The sequence below is a fragment of the Aethalodelphis obliquidens genome, unplaced genomic scaffold, assembly GCF_003676395.1.
Source record: "Aethalodelphis obliquidens isolate GAN/ISIS:26980383/991018 unplaced genomic scaffold, ASM367639v1 scaffold5, whole genome shotgun sequence".
NCBI classification, from domain to species: domain Eukaryota; kingdom Metazoa; phylum Chordata; class Mammalia; order Artiodactyla; family Delphinidae; genus Aethalodelphis; species Aethalodelphis obliquidens.
The window spans coordinates 21,330,703-21,350,747 of NW_020837949.1; positions in this window are offsets into that span (position 1 = coordinate 21,330,703).

Here is a 20,045-nt window from a genome sequence, read left to right on the forward strand (position 1 = left end):
GGTGAAATTAATACTGTGGATCAAGTATAAGTGGCTGCTCCCCAGTTGCATTTGACAGCATTTCTATCTTTCAATGGTTCCTGAAAAGTCTAACAACAGGTTTGCAGAAGTCAGAGCCTTTCTCGCTACAGTTACTGTAGGAGACATTTTCATGGCCATTCATGGTGTGCAAGATAGGCAGACTTGAATTCATACTATCTAACTTTCTGTCATCAATTATGCTTATTGTTAAATTAATCCTTGTACAGCTATATTAATCAACCCCAAACCAAATCCTTCAAAGGTTCTTCATTGCTTCTGGTCAAAGGTGAAAGGCTCATACTCCTAGGTCTTGCATTCATAGCCTTTCTCCACTTGCCTACTCACCGTTCGCCAAATGTACCCTGTACCTTTCCACCTTCAGGCATTAACTCAAGCTGTTCTTCTCATCTGGAATATCTTCTTCCTTTTGCTCTACAAACCCAAGACTACTCATTTGCTTTGTAAATTTTGTGCATTTTAATTAAACAAAATAATGCATGGCAACATTCTTTTCAGGAAAATATTCAAACAATATAGAAGTATACGTACAGCAAAAACTGAAAGTCCCTATGAATTCTAGCCCTCCCTTCGCCTCCCCCATCACCTGCTGACTGCACTCCCACCTCCCAATTTGCTGGTATCTTTCCAACAATTTCTCTCTGCATTTAATACACATATAGTTTTTGTTTATTTCATTTTTGGGTAAGTGCAGTTAAACTACATACTCTGGTGGCTAGCTTCCTCCTCTTCAAGAACTATATTAAGTTTCCTCTCTCCCCTGGAGCCCCCCTCACTGCTTTAGCATCCTCCCCCATCCCTCATTACCCTGTTTTGAACTTCTAACTCTTGGTATCCATGGCACTCTTCTGATACGTCTCTTTATGACACTGGGTTTTTAAACTATATTTATTAAATGTAAGTCTTATCACTAGAATGTAAAGTCTTTGAGGGAAGGAACTTACCTTCATCTTTTGTGGTGTTTAGAACTGTATTATGTAGGTATTCAAAACTATTTTCTTGAGGTAAGTGAACTTTAGGTTCCCCATTTCCTGACCTAAGGTGGGAAAGCTCTGCTTAAGTGGAGAGAAAAATAAAAATGTACTATAATGAAGTACTTTAGAGTTTTCATGGTCTCTCCTAAGAATTCTCCCAATCTGTTCTACATGATGGGTTGGCAGGTTTCTACAAATCAACTGAGAAGCCCAGGAACTTTGTGAGAAGTCAGAGACCCCGGGCAAAATATTTCTTCTCTGATCTTTCAGACCAAGGACAGCTCCACCAGTAAAAAAACCTCAGAGATGAAAACATTCTTATAGTGAAGGGGCATTTTCAGCACAGGCTGATGGGGGAAAGAGTTGTAAGGGAAGCACAGACTATCCAAGGAAAACACACTCTCTCAGACTTTTAGATCTAAAATTTCAACTCTCGCTGAACCACTTCTCCAATGGAATTAATCACTGGCATAACAGCCACAGCAATTCAAAACAAGCCTTTCACTCTTCCTTTTAACGTAAAAGCTGTAAAGTCACACTTGACATTCCTTTTAAAAATTTATTCTCTCAGATCACAGAGAAGGCAAAATAACCAGTAAAACGGATTTTTCTCTTTTATTTTCAAATACTGTTTCTTCAACAAGTTACTTAATACTTCTATGCCTCAGTTTCCTTATCTATAAAATGGATATAGTGCCTACTTTATTGGATACTGAACATTAAAATGAGATAATCAAGTGTAGTATGCAGCAAAGTCTGGCTCATAGTAAGTCCTCAAAAATATTAGCAATGATGAGGATGATGATGTTATGGCTTCTCACATCTATGTCAGGAGCTGAAAGGGTTTTCTACAAGGGACTTCAGCCAAAGAAGGCAGACAAGGGAGAACACTGCTGAGATATTATTATAATGGTGAACATTATGAGTGACATTTCTTGGAAAATTCTATTCAGTTCCTTCAATCTCATTACAACAAATTTGCTTAGAATCTTTATTAAACTGACTGTTGCTTGAAATAAATGGGTTATTAAATGGAAAATCTCTTTTTGTTAAAGTTTCCTCTGAAATAGTATTAGTCATAACTGGATTTTATATTCCTTTTGACATCTTACATGTCTTCTATTAATAGTCTCAATTCTTTAGTCCAAATAACCAATTGAAAACATCTAACTTAATATTTAATAAGCAAAGATTTTATTTTATCAAAAAAAGTTGCTATTGGTCCCAAAAGAGAGCTTCTAAATCCTCCAATGGAGGCCATTAATCAAATCACATAAAATTATTTTGGTTAATATGTAAATGCTTAGAATACTGCAGATATCCAAAATACTTCAAATTGATAATTTTAGGGTCTCTAATATTTATTGAGACACTGTGGACATACACAGAGAAAATCTAAAGCAATGAGCTGGTTAATTTAGACATAAAGATTGTCAACGTCAATTAATTGAGAGTTTCAGTTTGAATTACTCAATTATTCAATTGCTTACTTCACCTGGGCAATGTGTATATAATAAATTAACTTAGGCTATCTTAATAATTAATGTGTGTTCATCGATGTACAGGCTAAGGGCATAAGATTGAGGTCAGAAAGATGAGGGTTTAAATTTCAACTTGGTAACCTCCTAGATCAGTGAACTTGGGCAAATTGTTTAACCTAAGCCTCAGTTTTTTCATCCCTAAAATATGAGAAACATTTATTTTGCTGATTTATAAGGATAAAATGAGGAAATACATATGAGGAATAAAATGAGGACAGAGCTTAACTGACACTTACTAGGTTGACATGGTATTATTTCTTTTTTCTTTTTTTAACCACTTCAGTTTCTAAACTGTGATAATAAACAAGTAAATACATAATATATCAGATGGTGATAAACTCTGTATAGAAGAGCAAAATAGGAACCCTAAAGGTCTACCGATGGGGGAAGTGGTAGTTAAAGAAAGAAAAAATCGAAGGAGACATAGATCAGGTGACTTAGCCTCACTCCATGCATATAAACATCAAGAAGCAAAGGGCAAGTTATGTTCTTTCCGCCTTTGTTGTTTCATGACTGTGATCGTCATAACCAGGAGGATACAGGCTAAAATTATGCAGGCAAGTGGAGAAGAGGAAGAAGTCGGGAGTGAGGAGGTGGGGGAGCTGAGAAGCTCAGACTTCCCGTTGATACCCGACAATGCAGTCGAGAGGATGAGTTGACTTGTACCAGCTCAGTTTCTTTTGATCATTAAAAAAATGATTATTTAAAAAATAACATAACCACATTACAGAAAGGATATAGCCTAAATACAGAAAATCTGAGATTTAGAAAAAAAAATAAGCCTATAATCCCATTAGCCTAATGTATTTGATATCAGCACTTGCGTTCATTTCCTCCTAGTCTTTTTTCATAAGCATATTTTTAATACATCTTTTTTGGAGTATAATTGCTTCACATTGCTGTGTTAGTTTCTGTTGTACAACAAAGTGAATCAGCCATATACATACATATATCCCCATATCCCCTTCCTCTTGAGCCTCCCTCCCACCCTCCCTATCCCACCCCTCTAGGTGGTCGCAAAGCACCGAGCTGATCTCCCTGTGCTATGCTGTTGCTTCCCACTAGCTATCTATTTTACATTTGGTAGTATATGGTACTGATGAACCGAGTGGTAGGGCAGGAATAAAAACAAAGACATAGAGAATGGATTTGAGGGCATGGGGTGAGGTGGGGGAGGGGAAGCTGGGGCCAAGTGAGAGTAGCATTGACATACATACACTACCAAATGTAAAACTGTATGCATATTTAAAGAGAACTGATCATACTGTATACAATTGTGGATCCTGTTCCTTTAAATATAACATTGTTTCATAAGCATTTTCCTTGTTGCTAACCAGCTTTTTATAACTATCTTTTTAACAGTGAATAATATATCATTTAGTAAATGAACAGTAATTTACTTAATTTAACTATCTCCTTATATTGTTAGATGTTTAGAATCTTTCCAGTTTCTTGATACTATAAATATTGTATCCATATACATTTTCCTGCCTATTTTCTTTTCCATATATTATCTCCTTAGAATTGATTTTCAGAATTTCCAAAACGTAAAATGTTCCAGGACATCACCATTTTTTGACTCTTTATATTTATTGCCAAATTGCTTTTCAGAGGGATTATATCAATATGCAGTCCTAAAAATAGTGGGTGAGAGTACCAAACCTCACTGCACCCTTGAAAACATTGGATTGTTTCATTATTAGTTTGTTTTTACTGCTTCAGTTTCCAGGCTATGATAATAAACTAGTAAATACATAGAATGTCAGGTAGTGATAAGAGGGTTGGAGAACAGCAAAGTGGTGAGAGGGAAAGTGCCAAGGAGGGGAGAAGAGTTGGTGGGAACCCAACCCTATTTTTTAGGGTTTTCTATAGGATGATCAGGAAAGGCCTTTATATAGGGTGATCAGGATTTTATATAGGATGATCAGGAAAGGCCTTGAGGGTTCCTACTTTACTCTTCTACACAGGTATTTGAGTAAAAGCTGAAGAAGGTGAGGGAGTAAGGTATGAGAATGGTCTGAGGAAAGAGGGTTTCAGGCAGAGAAAACACCAAGAAAGGCCCTAAGGAGAATTCACGCTGGGTAGTCTTGGAGGGACAGCAAGAGGGCTAGTGTGGCTCCTGTGTATTGAGAAGAGTGGGGTGGGGAAGGAGATGAGATCAAAGGGAAAGTGGGCAGCCAGGACGTGTACAGCTTTATCAGACATTGTGAGGATTTTTCTTTTATTTTGAGTAGGATGGGAAGGCATTGAAGGGTTTTGGAAAGAGGTGAGTCAGGAATTGATTTGTGTTTTGTATGATTAGCTGATTTGTTCGGAATGGATTAAATATGCTCAAAACCAAACAACATCTTTCCTAGCAAACCTCCTACATTCTCAGCATCTCCATCAATGCTCTCACCCATCAGTGCTCAAAACCGCAGTCATCTTTCGCATCTCAAAACCAATCATGACCACCCCCTGTCAATTCTGCCTCCAAAATGTCTCTTGCACCTGCCTTCTCTATCCATTCCCATTACCTGAACCCCACCATGACAGTTTCTAACTCATCCCCCAGCCTTCTATTCTTCTGCTCACCACTCGTACTACCCATGCTATCAGAGCAATCATCCTAGCAAAGCTGATCATTCATTGGTCTACCCTTTATCTTTCTGCCCCTACCCCCCCCCCCCCCCCACCCCCCCCACCCCCACCCAAATAAAGTCCAGATTCTTCAGAATGGAATTCGAGCCCTACCACAATCTGATTCTAATCTAGTGGTCAAAGATTATCTCCCGTTATTATTCAGAATTAACTGTGCCTTCCCGTCTGACAAGTTTCCTGAACCAGCTCTGCACTTTCTTACCTACACCTTTGCTTACATTGTCTCCCCTTCCCTGCACCTTCTGTTTAAAGCACCCTTCCCTTCCAGCCCCCATCCAGAAATCCTAGCCATACTTCCAGGACCACCCCAGTCATCACCTTCTTCATCCCCAAACTCCTTGGCTAGAATTATGCTTATTTCCTCTGTGCTCCCATAAATTCTACTCCATTATCCACACATTCAGTATCATATAATACCATAGTTTTGTGAATATGCTTTCTTTCCTACTAGATGGTAAGTTCCATGTCTTGTTTATCCTTGTAACTCCTACAGCGCTTATTACAATGCCTTGACCTTAGTAGGTGTCCATTAAATGTTGTGGAACTTAAATACCTAAAAGCCTTGTTGTTGAAACAGAACTAGAATTCAGGTCATCTGATTCCCAGCTCCATATTCCTTTCCCAATACCATTCTATCTTTCAGACTTCTCTATGGTTCATTGTCATCCCATCTGAAGTACATTTGAAACCGCTAAGGAATTTTAAGGAAGGATGACTAAACAGAAAACAAATGCTGAAATTTATTTTCCATGTAGCTATTTAAGCCAAAATGAATCTAATTTAGAGGCACTAAAATTTTGACTCTGAATTAAAAAACAAAACAAACCATGGTGCATACAGATCTAGAGACTTTTTTTAGCTTCTTAGGGTTTGATTTTTGAGCTGTGCTTAATATTTTAGGAGTCAAGTTGCCATGTTTCTTGGTATGCTATAAATTTGTAGTCTTGGAACAAAAGAAAAAAGTGTGTGTGATTTTGCTTAATGGATGACAGCAACATTTCTAGCCCCTAAAAATATGAGAGGGTTTAAATATTTGGGACGAGACCCTGAGACGAAGCATAATTCCTAACTATCCCAATCCTTCCCTTGCCTTCCCATCTTGAAAAAATATTTAAGGAACTAGTGTTCTAAACTGGGCTTCCGCTTTGGTATTTGAAATGAAATAAGTGAATTATACTCATGATACATGTTATACACAAGTATATGTAAAATGAGAGTAAAATTAAGTTATAGTATTCACAATATAGCAATAGCTAGTATTAATATGCACACATGGAAATTATTTTTGAGTAATGAACACTGATGTCTTAAGAAAAGGAAGATTTGACTGAGTTAAAACACCTATGTTAGAGAATGGTTTAAGGTGGGGGTGAGGGGAAGGAAATGGAGTGACTCTTTCTCTCCTAAACTAAGAAGGTGTTTTGCCACCTTCTCGTCATTGTAACTTAGACGGCGGTAGCATTGCTATGAAGAATGTCCCATTGAGGTTTTCACAAATTCAAATGAAATGGGATAAAATTAAAGCCTTACACTTTACAGGAAAAAAAGGATGAAACTGAAGCACTAATTCATCTCCCTCTACTCCGTCTCACTCGGAGCCTTACAGCAGTGACTGACCTGTGAATCTGACGTGAATTGTAATATAGGATCATAGAAATGAAAGTAACCTCTGAAGTAGTTTCATCTTCCTTCTATCCTTGGCAAGTAAGCCCCAAACTGTTACAAACAAAGAACTAGTATTTCAGAAACTTTCCCATAGGCAATTTTCCCCAGCTACAACCTGAATTCTACCTTACAGAATGGCACGGACAATTTTTCTTGTGCTCCACAATGGAGACGTGAAAACAGCTTTTTGCCATAACTAATGATCATGACCATTTCTGTATCACATGGGTTATATTTCTGGACTCCAGGGAGACAGCACAGAATAATGGGTAAGAATTCAGGCTTAGAGACAGATTAGTGCTTAAGCTACAGCTGTATCACAGGCAATTTACTTAAGTTCTCTAAGCCTCCATTTCCTCACCCATAATGTGGGGATGATAATACGGTCCAGCTGATCAAATTACTATGAAGAACAGTCTAGAACAAGTGGTATCCAATAGAAATAAAGCGCAAGCTGCAAATGTGAGTCGTATATGTAATTTTAAATTTCCTAGGAGCCCCGTTAAGAAAGGTAAAAGGAAACAGGTGAAATTGATTTTAGTAATGCACTTTACTCAACGCATCCAAAATATCATCTCAACATGGAAAAAATATCAGTGAGGGGCTTCCCTGGTGGCGCAGTGGTTGACAGTCCGCCTGCCGATGAAAGGGACGCGGGTTCGTGCCCCGGTCCGGGAAGATCCCACATGCCGCAGAGCGGCTGGGCCCGTGAGCCATGGCCGCTGACCATGCGCGTCCGGAGCTTGTGCTCCACAACGGGAGAGGCCACAGCAGTGAGAGGCCCGCGTACCACCAAAAAAAAAAAAAAAAAAAATTAATGAGATATTTTATATTCCCTTTTTTGTACTAAGTCATCAAAATCCAATGTGTGTGTGGTTTTTCTTAATTTATTTATTTTTGGCTGTGATGGGTCTTCATTGCGGTGCCTGGACTTCTCATTGTGGTGGCTTCTCTTGTCGCGTAGCACGGGCTCTAGGCATGCGGGCTCAGTAGCTGTGGCACGCGGGCTCGGTAGTTGTGGTGCATGGGCTTAGTTGCTCCGTGGCATGTGGGATCTTCCCGGACCTGGGCTCGAACCCGTGTTCCCTGCATTGGCAGGCATATTCTTAACCACTGCGCCACCAGAGAAGCCCACCAATGTGTATTTCACATGTACGGTTTGACTCAACTCAAACTAACCATATTTTAAGCCCTTAATAGCCACCTGTGGCCAGTGGCTACCACGGTGGAAAGTTCAGGTCTAGAAAAAAGCTGTAAAGCACTTAGCATTATACTAGGAATGTAGTGAATGCTAAAGTGTTGGGGCTTCCTTTATTATCCTTAATGTTCTTAGAGAACTTTGTAATCTTCCCAATGCCTTCATTTCTCCGGGAGAGACTGGACCTGGCTATGATGCTCTTAGGAGTACCTGGATGGACTAGGTTACTCAAGCTGAGCCTTTCAGTTACTTCAAAGACCACTTCCATGGCCACCCCCAACTATTGTCAGGAGAGGGCCACAAAAAGTGGGATCTACATGGAGAATATATCCACTGAGTGCCAATGACCTTTAGATACTGACACATTAAACCCCAAGAAATAGGCACCATCACTAATCTGCCACCTTCTCATATAAATGGGACAGGATAGGACATTTGCTAAAGCAACCACTTGCTCCTATAATTTTCCCCTTATAAGGAGGTGCTATGCAAAACACTGTGCTCAAAAGTTGGTTTGATAAATTAAACCTACAGTTGGAATATGACCCATCAATTCCACTGCTATACCCAAGAGAATTGCAAACATGTTGACACAAAACTTGTAAACAAATGTACACGGCAGCATTATTCGTAACAGCCAAGAAGTGGAAACAACCCAAATGTCCATCAACTGATGAATGGATAAACAAAATGTGATAAATCCATACAATGGAATATTATTTGGTAATAAAAAGGAATGAGGTACTAATTCAAGCTACAGCATGGTTGAACCCTGAAAACATGATGCTCAGTGAAAGCCAGACACAAAAAGCCACATACTGCATGATTCTATTTACATGAAACACCCACAATGGCCAAATCCATAGAGACAGAAAATAGATGAGTGGTTTCCAGGGGCTGTGGGGAGGGGAGAATTGAGTGACTGCTAACAGGTATGGAGTTTCTTTTGGGATGCTGGAAATATCCTGGAATTGGATAATGGCAATGGTTGTACAGCACTGTGAACATACTAAAAACCACTGAATTGTTGAAAAAAGAAAGTTGATTTGTTGTCCTAGGGAAGCATGGTCAGACACACAAGTACTGCCAAATCCCCAGAATACAGAAGTATTTGTAAGACTTTAGAAATAGAAGAGATCACCTGTGCCCAAAGTATTATTTGATAGGATATCATCTTTAACTACAGCACACGTAATATCGTCTTTTCTCTCCTTCCTCTTAAATTAAAATTGTTTTACATTTTAACATTAAGCATATTAACTACTAAGAGAGCACAAACCTCAAGGACACACACACAGGTACATATAAATGCATGTACATATGTCAGAATTTTCTGAAAGAATGTACCTGTCACTCTTCTGTTCAAGGCTCTCCCATCACCCCCATCTCACCCTCAGGATGGCCCCACACGTCTCCAGTGCCACCTGCCTACCGTGTGGCAGGAGAGTGCAGCAGTTAAGACATGAGCCAGCCTGTGTAAAAGTCCAGGTCTCACTACTCACTAGCTTTATGACCTGGGCAACTTTCCTAACTCTTCTGTGGCTCAGTTCCCCTTTACAGTGAGGATGATAAGAGTGCCTGGGCTTGTGGCGAGGATTAACAGAATTAACATATATAAAGTGCTCAGGAGAATGCCTGACCTGTGGTAGATACTTTATAAGTGTTTTATAAATAAAAGTAAATAAATATTTAAAACCCGGTCCCGACAGCATGCCAACCTTGCTATAGAGCGTGCTTTCCCTCTGTCTGGAATATTCCTCATGATAGCTCCTTCTCTCTTTCCTTGTGCAAATATCACTCTATCCCTCTCCCTTGCTTGTTTCTGTTTGCAGCATTTATCACTTTCTAATATTCTATATGATAATTTGCTTTTGTATCTTCTTTGTGGCCCATCAACTCCTACTAGAAGGCAGGGATCTTACCTGTCTGTTTGCTACTCGGCCCTAAGCATCCAGGACAGTGTCTGCTGCAGAGAAGGCACTCCACCATGTTTTCTGAATGAATGAATGGACAGTGGTTACTTCTGGGCCATGGCACTGGGGACGGGGACGGGAATGAGATATACTTTTCACTGAACATAAGCAAAAGGGTGCTTATGTTGTTGTCATAACAATGAAAAGTGTGAAATAAAATACTGAAAAATAAAGAGTACGTGGACCTGAGGAGAAGCTGGTAGCATAAAACAGGAAGACTTCAGGTATCTGTGATCTGTGTAAGGATGCTCCTGCAAGCCACCTTTAGACCTTACCCCTGAGTAAAAAGTGGAATGACACCTCAGAACTGGCGTTCAGCCCTAGGCTTGAAGCACAGCACGCACACAGGTTAGGAAGAAGTCTTAATAAGATGTTCCGTATTGCGTAATATGTACCCTGTACCTATGGGTACAGTGAGAAAACTTTCCATGGCAAAAGGCCTGTTTCCAGGCACAGTAAACAGAGAATTCGTTAAAGGTTGTTTGCCCTCTTCCCCCGCTGCAGCCTGGACAGGCAGGTGGCCATGGTGCGTGGGACTCCTCGGGCAGCGACGGCCTGTCTCCACGGCCTGGGAATAGTGGTCTTCTCCACTTCCTAACAGACCCTCTGGAAACCTGATAAGGATTACAGGATCCCATAGAAGAGCACTGGACTTCAAATGAACTGTTCTGTAAACTTATCCCAACTAGCTGGAGGTAAAACTCTGTCTTCAGGGTCTCCCACCTCTCTTTTCCATATCTCCTTTTCCTTCCCTGAGCTTTACTACCTCTGCTCTCTCCTGTCAGGAGAAAAACAACCAATGAGTCACTAGCCCCTTGAATAATGTATTACCCCTCCTGTAGGATTTTACATTTAAAAAGTGGTCGATAGGAAAGAAATTATGATGATAATGTTAATAATGATATTAATAATATTGATGATGGCAATGATAGCTGATGATAGCAGATATTGCTTATTGAATATTTACTGTGAGCCAGGTATTCTACTAAAAAGTGGATACAATTTATCTTATTTAATCCTCCAATAATCCAGTGAGGTAGATATTGTCATACCGACATTATAGATGAGGAATGAAAAGTCACATAGTTATCAAGTGGCAGACAAGGGGTTTAGGAGAACTGTCTCTAAAAATTTTTGCCCTAAGGAATTCCATCATGTTATTCAAACACATGGATTTCTAAGGTGGAAACTTTGACCCTATAAGGAGAGAGCTGGGGAGAGTCAGACAATCACAGCACCCCTTAGTAGCAATGAAATTGACCACTGAGGCTTGAAACTGCAAACAATCCACTGTGTCTGTGACGGCTCGGGTTCAAATCCTGACCCTGACACTCACGAGATTACCTGGGGCAAGTCGTATAACCTCTGCACTTGAGATAATAGAATTCAATGAGATAATGCCATTGAAGTGCTTGCAATAGTGTGTGTGTGTGTGTGTGTGTGTGTGTGTGTGTGTAGCATTCATATACTGTGTATGTTGATTGTTATAAATCCCTACAATTAGAATAATTTATTTCTAGCTTCCAAATAACAGAAGTTCTCTTTCACCTGATTTTATAATGTAGTTGTTGGTCTATTTTCTATAGATTTTTTTAATTGAAAAGGTAGTGTAACAGTAGAATTTCAAAGGACAATACCTCAAATGCCATTTCCCTAACACAACAATTATTTTAATTTTGCATATTGCCTTCAAGTTTTGCTAATTCTGAGAAGCTACATGGAGAGGGCACTATATTGAATCAGATTTGGATTTTTATCTTACTCTTTCACGAATTAGCTGTATAACCTCAGGGAAGTTACATAACTGCCCTTTGCCTTAGTTTCCCAAAATATAAAGTGAAGCAGTTAGACCAGATCACCTTTAAGATCCTTCTAGCTCTAACAGTCTGTTTTTTTAATCTGTAATCTACTTTTTTTTTTTGCTTTCATGATTTACATGAAACTGTATACATAAGATACATGTAAGTAATGTTTGCAAGTTACTTAACTTTCTAAACTATATCAGGGAAATAAAACTTTATGTATAATGAGTTCTGCAAAGGTAAGGTTATAACTAAAGACCCCAGAAATTTTAAAAGTAGCTACCAAATTACCAAAAAGCTATAAAAATTAATATTCAGTCATTATATGTATGTTTGCAACTAAAGTATTACCAATTCCACACGTTAATTTATAAGTAATACATTTAGTTTGATAAAGCCATTCTAATATTTGTTGATATATAGTTATTAATTCATAATATAAATATGAAAATGTTACATTAGTGTAGTTTTTCCATGAGGTATTCTTTTTTATTTTAATAAATTTATTTAGTTTATTTATTTATTTTTTGCTGTGTTGGGTCTTCGTTGCCGCGCGCAGGCTTTCTCAAGTTGCGGCGAGCGGGGGGGCTACTCTTCGTTGCAGTGCGCGGGCTTCTCATTGCAGTGGCTTCTCTCGTTGTGGAGCACGCGCTCTAGGCGCGCAGGCTTCAGTAGTTGTGGCACGCGGGCTCAGTAGCTGTGGCTCACGGGCTCTAGAGCACAGGCTAAGTAGTTGTGGCGCACGGGCTTAGTTGCTCCGTGACATGTGGGATCTTCCCGGACAAGGGATCGAACTCGTGTCCCCTGCGTTGGCAGGCGGATTCTCAACCACTGCGCCACCAGGGAAGCCCCAACCATGAGGTATTCTTAATTTTTAAAGTTTCTCTACCAAAGAGGGAAAAACAAAGAAAAAACAGGAGTGACTCTACCTGACTTAGATCATACTGGCAGAAACATGTCAATGTGAATGTCTATAACTAGTCACGGGATGAAGCAGCCACTCTCCTGCACTGCTGCTTGGTGTGTAACCTGGTATAACCTTTCTAGAGACGACTGGACAATACTAATCGAGAGCTTAAATATGTTCCTACCCTCTGGCCAGGTAATTCCACTTATAGGAATTTGTACCAAAGAAATAATAATATGAGCACAAATGCTTTGTTGCAGTATTATACATAACTATAAAGACCTAGCCTAGACCATCTTATTATACCAACTAGTAGAGGCACTATCAAAGACTCCTAGGTCATGTCAAAATTAGTCAGGAGCTAATTTGAAGATGCTGTCACAGGCCAAATAAAGGTTAATTTCAGCATTAATAATAATAAATAAGATGTGTTGAAACAAATTAAATATGTTTCAATTAATGAGTTTGAATGATAATTTAAAGACAAACAAACATAAAAAGCAAACCATTGGCACATACCAGAAAATCAACTCAAGGAATAATAGGATTAAAAATATTTTGCAATCCTTAATAAACTAATGACTCCAGGTAACAACATAAAAGAAGAGATTATTACACATTATGCACCTCTTAATGGCAAAACACATTACCTATGAAGCAGTCTTGCCAAAAAAAATAAAGAAACCACAACTGAATCTGTTAAACCCTGTAGATAGTTGCAGGTAATATAGAGGACAGAGGAACATGTTAAACTATACCATGAAGATGCAATGAGAGAAATCTAGGCTGTGGGACAAACAACTTGGTTTCTTCAACAACTAAAGTGGAAGGAAAAAAATATTTCAGTGGAAACCCATTTATATTTCAAGAGATTTAACAGACATATCAACCTTTAACAGACGTATCAACCAATCTCATCATGTGAACCTTATTTGGATCCTGCTTCAAACAACCTGTAAAAATAACACTATGGTGTTTCCCTGGTGGTGCAGTGGTTTAGAGTCCCCCTGCCAATGCAGGGGACACGAGTTCGATCCCTTGTCCGGGAAGATCCCACATGCTGCGGAGCACCTAAGCCCAGTGCGCCACAACTACTGAGCCTGTGCTCTAGAGCCCGCAAGCCACAACTACTGAGCCCACATGCTGCAACTACTGAAGCCCGCGCGCCTAGAGCCCGTGCTCCGAGCAAGAGAAGCCACCGCAATGAGAAGCCTGCGCACTGCAACGAAGAGTAACCCCCACTTGCCGCAACTAGAGAAAGCCCGTGCGCAGAAACGAACACCCAGCACAGCCAAAAATAAATAAATTTATTTTAAAAAAATTATGACATTCATGAGACAATTGAAATTCTGAACAATGACTTATTTCATATTAGTAACAAATCATTGTTAATTAGTTTAGATGTGATAATGGTTGTTTTAAAAGGCCTTAGCTTTTAAAGATCCATATTGAAATATTTGTGGATGAGATGATACAATTTCTGGAATTTGCTTTAAAACAGAATAAGTGGGAAAGAAGAAGAGGGAATTGATGGGTTGGTTTGGTCATCATAGGTTGATAGGTACATAAGGTTCATTATGCTCTCTGTCTACTTTTGTTTATGTTTTAAATTTTCTATAATAACATTAATATACATTTACATATAATGGGTTTGCGTGTGTGTGTGTTTGTGTGTGTGAACACCCATTATAAGGGATACAGCAAAATATTGATGGTGATTATCTCTGGATGATAGAATTGTGGGTGGTTTGGTGATTTTTATCTTTTTGTTTTTACTCTACTGTATATTCTATAGTTTTACACTGCCCTTATATTCTATATAATCAGGAAAAAATTATTTTAAAAGAAAATGTTTTAAATTGTTTAACAATACCGTTTTTACCATTCAACTAGAATTCACTCCTGATGTAATGAATAAAATAACTTTGTACTTTTAAAATATAATTGGCCAGGCAAATTACTTAATATTTAATTACAGTTAGTTTTGAGAGGGTACAGAAAATAGTTCATGAAAATATAAGGCTGAAGTAAAGTTTGAGGTCTGGAAATTCTCTCATTTGGTGTAATAGGGTAATCTTAAATTTATAGCTTAGGAGGAAACAGTTAATTTTTTTTCTCCTTCTTACATAACACAAAAACAACTGATCCAGTTTGGCACAAACTTTCACCTCCAAAGTCACCTTTGTGCTGAAATTCAGCACCTCAGGTTTCAGTCAAACAACTTGCAGATGAGAAGAGGTTTCTTAACAAAATTTTCTTGTAATTTTACTATCGTGTTGGTTCCTGGGAACTTGGGAGAGTCCTTTTTTCATAGTTAAGTGGGTCGGGGGAATGCTTCTTTCTCCTACTTTCTAATATGCAGAAGAGCAAGCAGTTTAAATCATTCCTTTTGTATCGCTTAAATAAATGTAAGTCCAAGACAGTAGTTGCAATTAAGAAAAAGATAGTTAATGGGTATTTTTAGCATATTAATAGTTAATACGAGGTATTGCAGAGTTTGTCATTCAATTATGAGAAAAATCAGTCCTTTAAGATCAGAAAAAAAATTTAAAAACTAACATAAATACAATTATATTTTGTAATTACATGTAGACTTACAATAATTATACCATGATCTGAATGTTCTATAATCAGATAATTGTCCCTTCTTCATTTATTTTGAAATAAAGACTTTTCATTTATCTAATTTTCCTTCTTCCTTTTGTTCACATGTAATTTTCTGCTACAGAAACCACAGTCAGCTCCTGTTATGAAATATATTAACAGATTATCACTTAAATAACATTTTGTTCTGAATGTAGGCTTTAAAGCAAAGTCATTGGTAGATGTAGTTTATTCATTGGGAAGTGAAATTTTCTGACTTAAAACTGGCTAGAGACAGATAATGTCAATTTGGGTTCATTTGTCCATTTGAGGTTCCACGGGTAGTTAATTATATGCTTCACATAAATTCAGCCTTCACTTGCAACTATGTGCCAGGCTTTGCACTAAGTATTTTCATATTTACAATCTCAATTATTTACTATAATAACACTGTGAAATAGTTACTTTGGAGAGAGTTTAAGTTGTTTGCTCCAGGTCAGACAGTAATCTAATTGATTGCAAATTTTTTTTTTTTTTTTTTTTTTTTATTTGCGGTACGCGGGCCTCTCACTGTTGTGGCCTCTCCCGTCGTGGAGCACAGGCTCCGGACGCGCAGGCTCAGCGGCCATGGCTCACGGGCCCAGCCGCTCCGCGGCATGTGGGATCTTCCCGGACCGGGTCATGAACCCATGTCCCCTGCATCGGCAGGCGGGCTCTCAACCACTGCGCCACCAGGGAAGCCCTTGATTGCAAATCTTATGTTACTACTTTTAAGTTATGAACATGGTGATTGAGACCATTTGTAGCAGTCTTTGGTGCCTAGTATGGAGCCTTGAACTAAATAGTATGTCAAGTCAGTTCGAAAGCTGATATTCACCCGTCTCATTGTAAAAACAGAGTTCTCTACCTCCCCCCACACCCAGACCCACTCCGGAGGATGTGCAGGAGATGCAATGTGCTTCATACTGCTTCATGCATGGAACCAGCTAAGATGGACCATCTCTCATGAAGAAGAGGCATCAAGAAGAAGGGAGAGGGCAACCTGTTCACAGCAGCAAAGCAGTGCTAGCTTTCTGCCTTGATCTTTTAACGAATTTAACAAGGTACAGACATCTTTAAGCCTGGGAATACACAATGTTTTGATTTGTTGACCAACAAACTAAAGGTCAACCTGAGAAAGTTGATTCTTGACATATTTCCACCAAGGGTCACTTGTTTCCATCCCAATGGACTCAAAGTTAAGAATTAAAAACCTCAACGTTAGTAAATTATATGTTTGGAATACTGAGACTTCTAATTAGACGTACATCCCCAGTGCCAGTAGAGCCCACTCTGTTCGTTTACTCGTTACTCATAACCTCATGTAAAACTGTTTGTTTGGGATGTGGTTTTTTTAAAAAGCCTTCAGGCTTAGTTAAAGAATGGAATATGTGAGAAAAGAATTTTCCAACTTTTGTTGACTCAGTGATGAAAAGGAAAAATATGTTTATAAGAATTTGGCTGCTTGGTAACTCAAAAATAATTGATGTAAGAAACTTGAAATTTCACATGTTAAGTGCTAAATCCAATTATACATTTCAAACACAATTTTTCAAAGCATATCCTTGTTCTAGCTTATTAATATTACAGAATCATTCTGATGGACATCAAATTATTAACTGTTTTTATAAGAGTGTACTAGAAATTACTACTAGGAATATTTTATTTGTGGAAACATAAATACAGGTTATGTAACACCTTGTAAGTGGACTTGAACTAAAGGATCTTAAAAATAAATAGGAACAACAAAAATAAAACATGACTAACTCTCCAGCCACCATCAAAACAAATGTTTCCAAGGACCTGAAGCCAAGAAAATAGAAATCTATAAACACAAAGGCTAAGATAAATCAGTTGCATCTCCTAGGTCTCCATACATGACAAAACAAAACACTGAAAACCAACGGAAACCAAAAAACCCCACTTGCTGTGAAGGAAAGAATGTTGAAGAACATTGACCTTTTCTGCCCTCTGCCTACCACAGAAATCCCCACCCACTGCTGATTTTTATTTTTTATTTATTTTTGGCTGTGTTGGGTCTTTGTTGCTGCGCACGGGCTTTCTCTAGTTGCAGCGAGCAGTGGCTACTCTTCGTTGTGGTCCTTGGGCTTCTCATTGCGGTGGCTTCTCTTCGTTGCAGAGCACAGGCTCTAGGCACGCGGGCTTCAGCAGTTGTGGCATGCGGTCTCAGTAGTTGTGGCTCACGGGCTTAGAGCGCAGGCTCAGCAGTGTGGCGCACGGGCTTAGTTGGTCCGCGGCATGTGGGATCTTCCTGGACCAGGGTTCGAACCCATGTCCCCTGAATTGGTGGGCAGATTCTTAACCACTGCGCCACCAGGGAAGCCCCACTGCTGATTTTTAAATTATTGAATCTCCAAAAATTATGGGAGATGGATGTCTTAAAAATGCAGTAGATTCAATCACATAGGTCATATCATTAGCTGAAGTAGTAATTACTGAGGGAAGGCTAATCTACTTCATTCATTTTAATAACCAATTCTTTCTCAGATTTACCACAGAGCCAAATCAACCTAATTATTAAGGTACAGTAATATTGTATTGAACTGTTTTTCAATCCAAGAATTTTTATTATGGAGAGAAAACTTGGATAATTTTAGCAATTATGTGCTTCATTTCTCCTTTTCTGTACCTCCCTTCTTGCTTATATATAAGGTACTGAATTTAACTTGCTTCATTCTTGATGTTTCACATCTTGTCATTTTCTTTTAGAAAAATTTAAACTAAAGTTTAAAAGGCTACAAGGTAAGTGTTGGTGTCTAGTTCCTATGTTTAACAAATCATAGTCCCTAGAGCCCAGACTGCTGCCCTGGAGAACAAGAGGCCAAATTCTGGCTGCCCTGAAAAACCCCGCATATACAACTAATGCATATTCTAAATCTTACCATACCTCTCCCAAAACAGTTTCAGGGATGCCTGACCTACACAACCTCTCCTTGCAGCCAGGCACACACCATTTCTCTTATTTGGATGTAATACTGCTAAAGAGCAAGGTCACTTGAAAGAAAGCTGAACTTGCAATCAGAATCTAAGTGTGAGTTCCAGCTCACTGCTAAAGCCAGAATGGGTTGGTGCAAATCCTGGGTTTTCCACTTTCTAGCTCTGTGACTCTAGGCAAATTATTTAAATCTTGTGCCTCAGTTTTCTCATTTGTAAAGTGGTAATAATATTAACAATTACCTCGTAGAGTTGTGAAAATGAAACATCTTAATATGGCTTAGAACAGAACATCAGGTAGCCTAAGCACTCAATAAATGTCAGCAATTATTATTGCTAGCTGCATGACCTTGGGGAGCTCACCTAACCTCTGCGATACTCTATTTGATCTTATGTCCAAAAAGGGATCATGACTTCATATGGTCTTTATGAAGACCAAATAAACTCATGCAACGTATGTGACAGTCATTTTGAAAACATAATCAAGTGTTGGACAACTCCTTCAAACAAGCAGAATCAGTTCCTTTCCACTCTGTCCCTGTAATACTTAAAACATATGCATACACCTGCTAAGCACTTGTCACACTGTATCATAAGAATTTGCTTACCTGTCCATCTCCCCCACTAACAGTGCATCCTCTGATTCACCTCTGCACCCTCAGCACGTTGGACATACCTGGCACAGGACAGGTACTCAATAAATATTTGTTTAAATGAATATTGTCCAAACAACTGAGCAGGAATTCACAAGGCCTCTGCCAGGAATGATGGATTATCACTTTTTGCCAAGTATCCTCAGTAGACCACCCAGAAATGTGCTTGTTTTTCCTCAGACACAGTGCAGCTTGTGTGGTTGCATTCACTCATTCTTTTCCCTTAATAAATACACTGGGCTCCATACAGTGTACCACAAGTGGCAACTGCCCAGGTTAATTTAGTACCACATACTATGCAGAAAGAACCTATTTAGTATAGAATCATTTACAAGTGGAGATGATAAGCTCCTCGGTTTGATATCTTCATTAGAGTGGTAGAATCTCAGGGTGGGAAAGAATGGTTTTTTAGAAGTGGGAGTCCTTATAGAACAATAAGTTAAAGTTGGGGATCTGACTGCCTAAGTTAAAATCCTTGCTCTGCTATGTACAAGGTGTAAGACCTTGGGCAAATTACTTAACCCCTCTAAGCCTCAGTTTTCTCATCTGTAAGATGGAGCTAGTAAGATTGATACATTAAAAATAATAACCCAGGGACTTCTCTGGTGGCTCAGTGGTTGGGAATCCGCCTGCCAATGCAGGGGACATGGGTTCGAGCCCTGGTCCGGGAGGATCCCACATGCTGCAAGCAGCTAAGCCTGTGCGCCACAACTACTGAGCCTGTGCTGTAGAGCCCACAAGCCACAACTACTGAAGCCCGCGCGCCTAGAGCCTGTGCTCGGCAACAACAGAAGCCACCACAATGAGACGCACACGCACCACAACAGAAGTGTTGCCCCCGCTCACCGCAACTAGAGAAAGCCTGTGCGCAGCAACGAACACCCAACACAGCCAAAAAATAACCCACATTAATCACTTTTTATGGTACCTACCATAGAGTAAGCACTTAGTATGTGTTTGCTATTGTGATTAACCCAATCCCTCACTACAGTGTTTGAACTTCCATCACAAGTGTATTCAGGACATGAGGCATGAGTGCCCAGCTTTTGCCTGAATACCACCAGGGTCAGGGAACT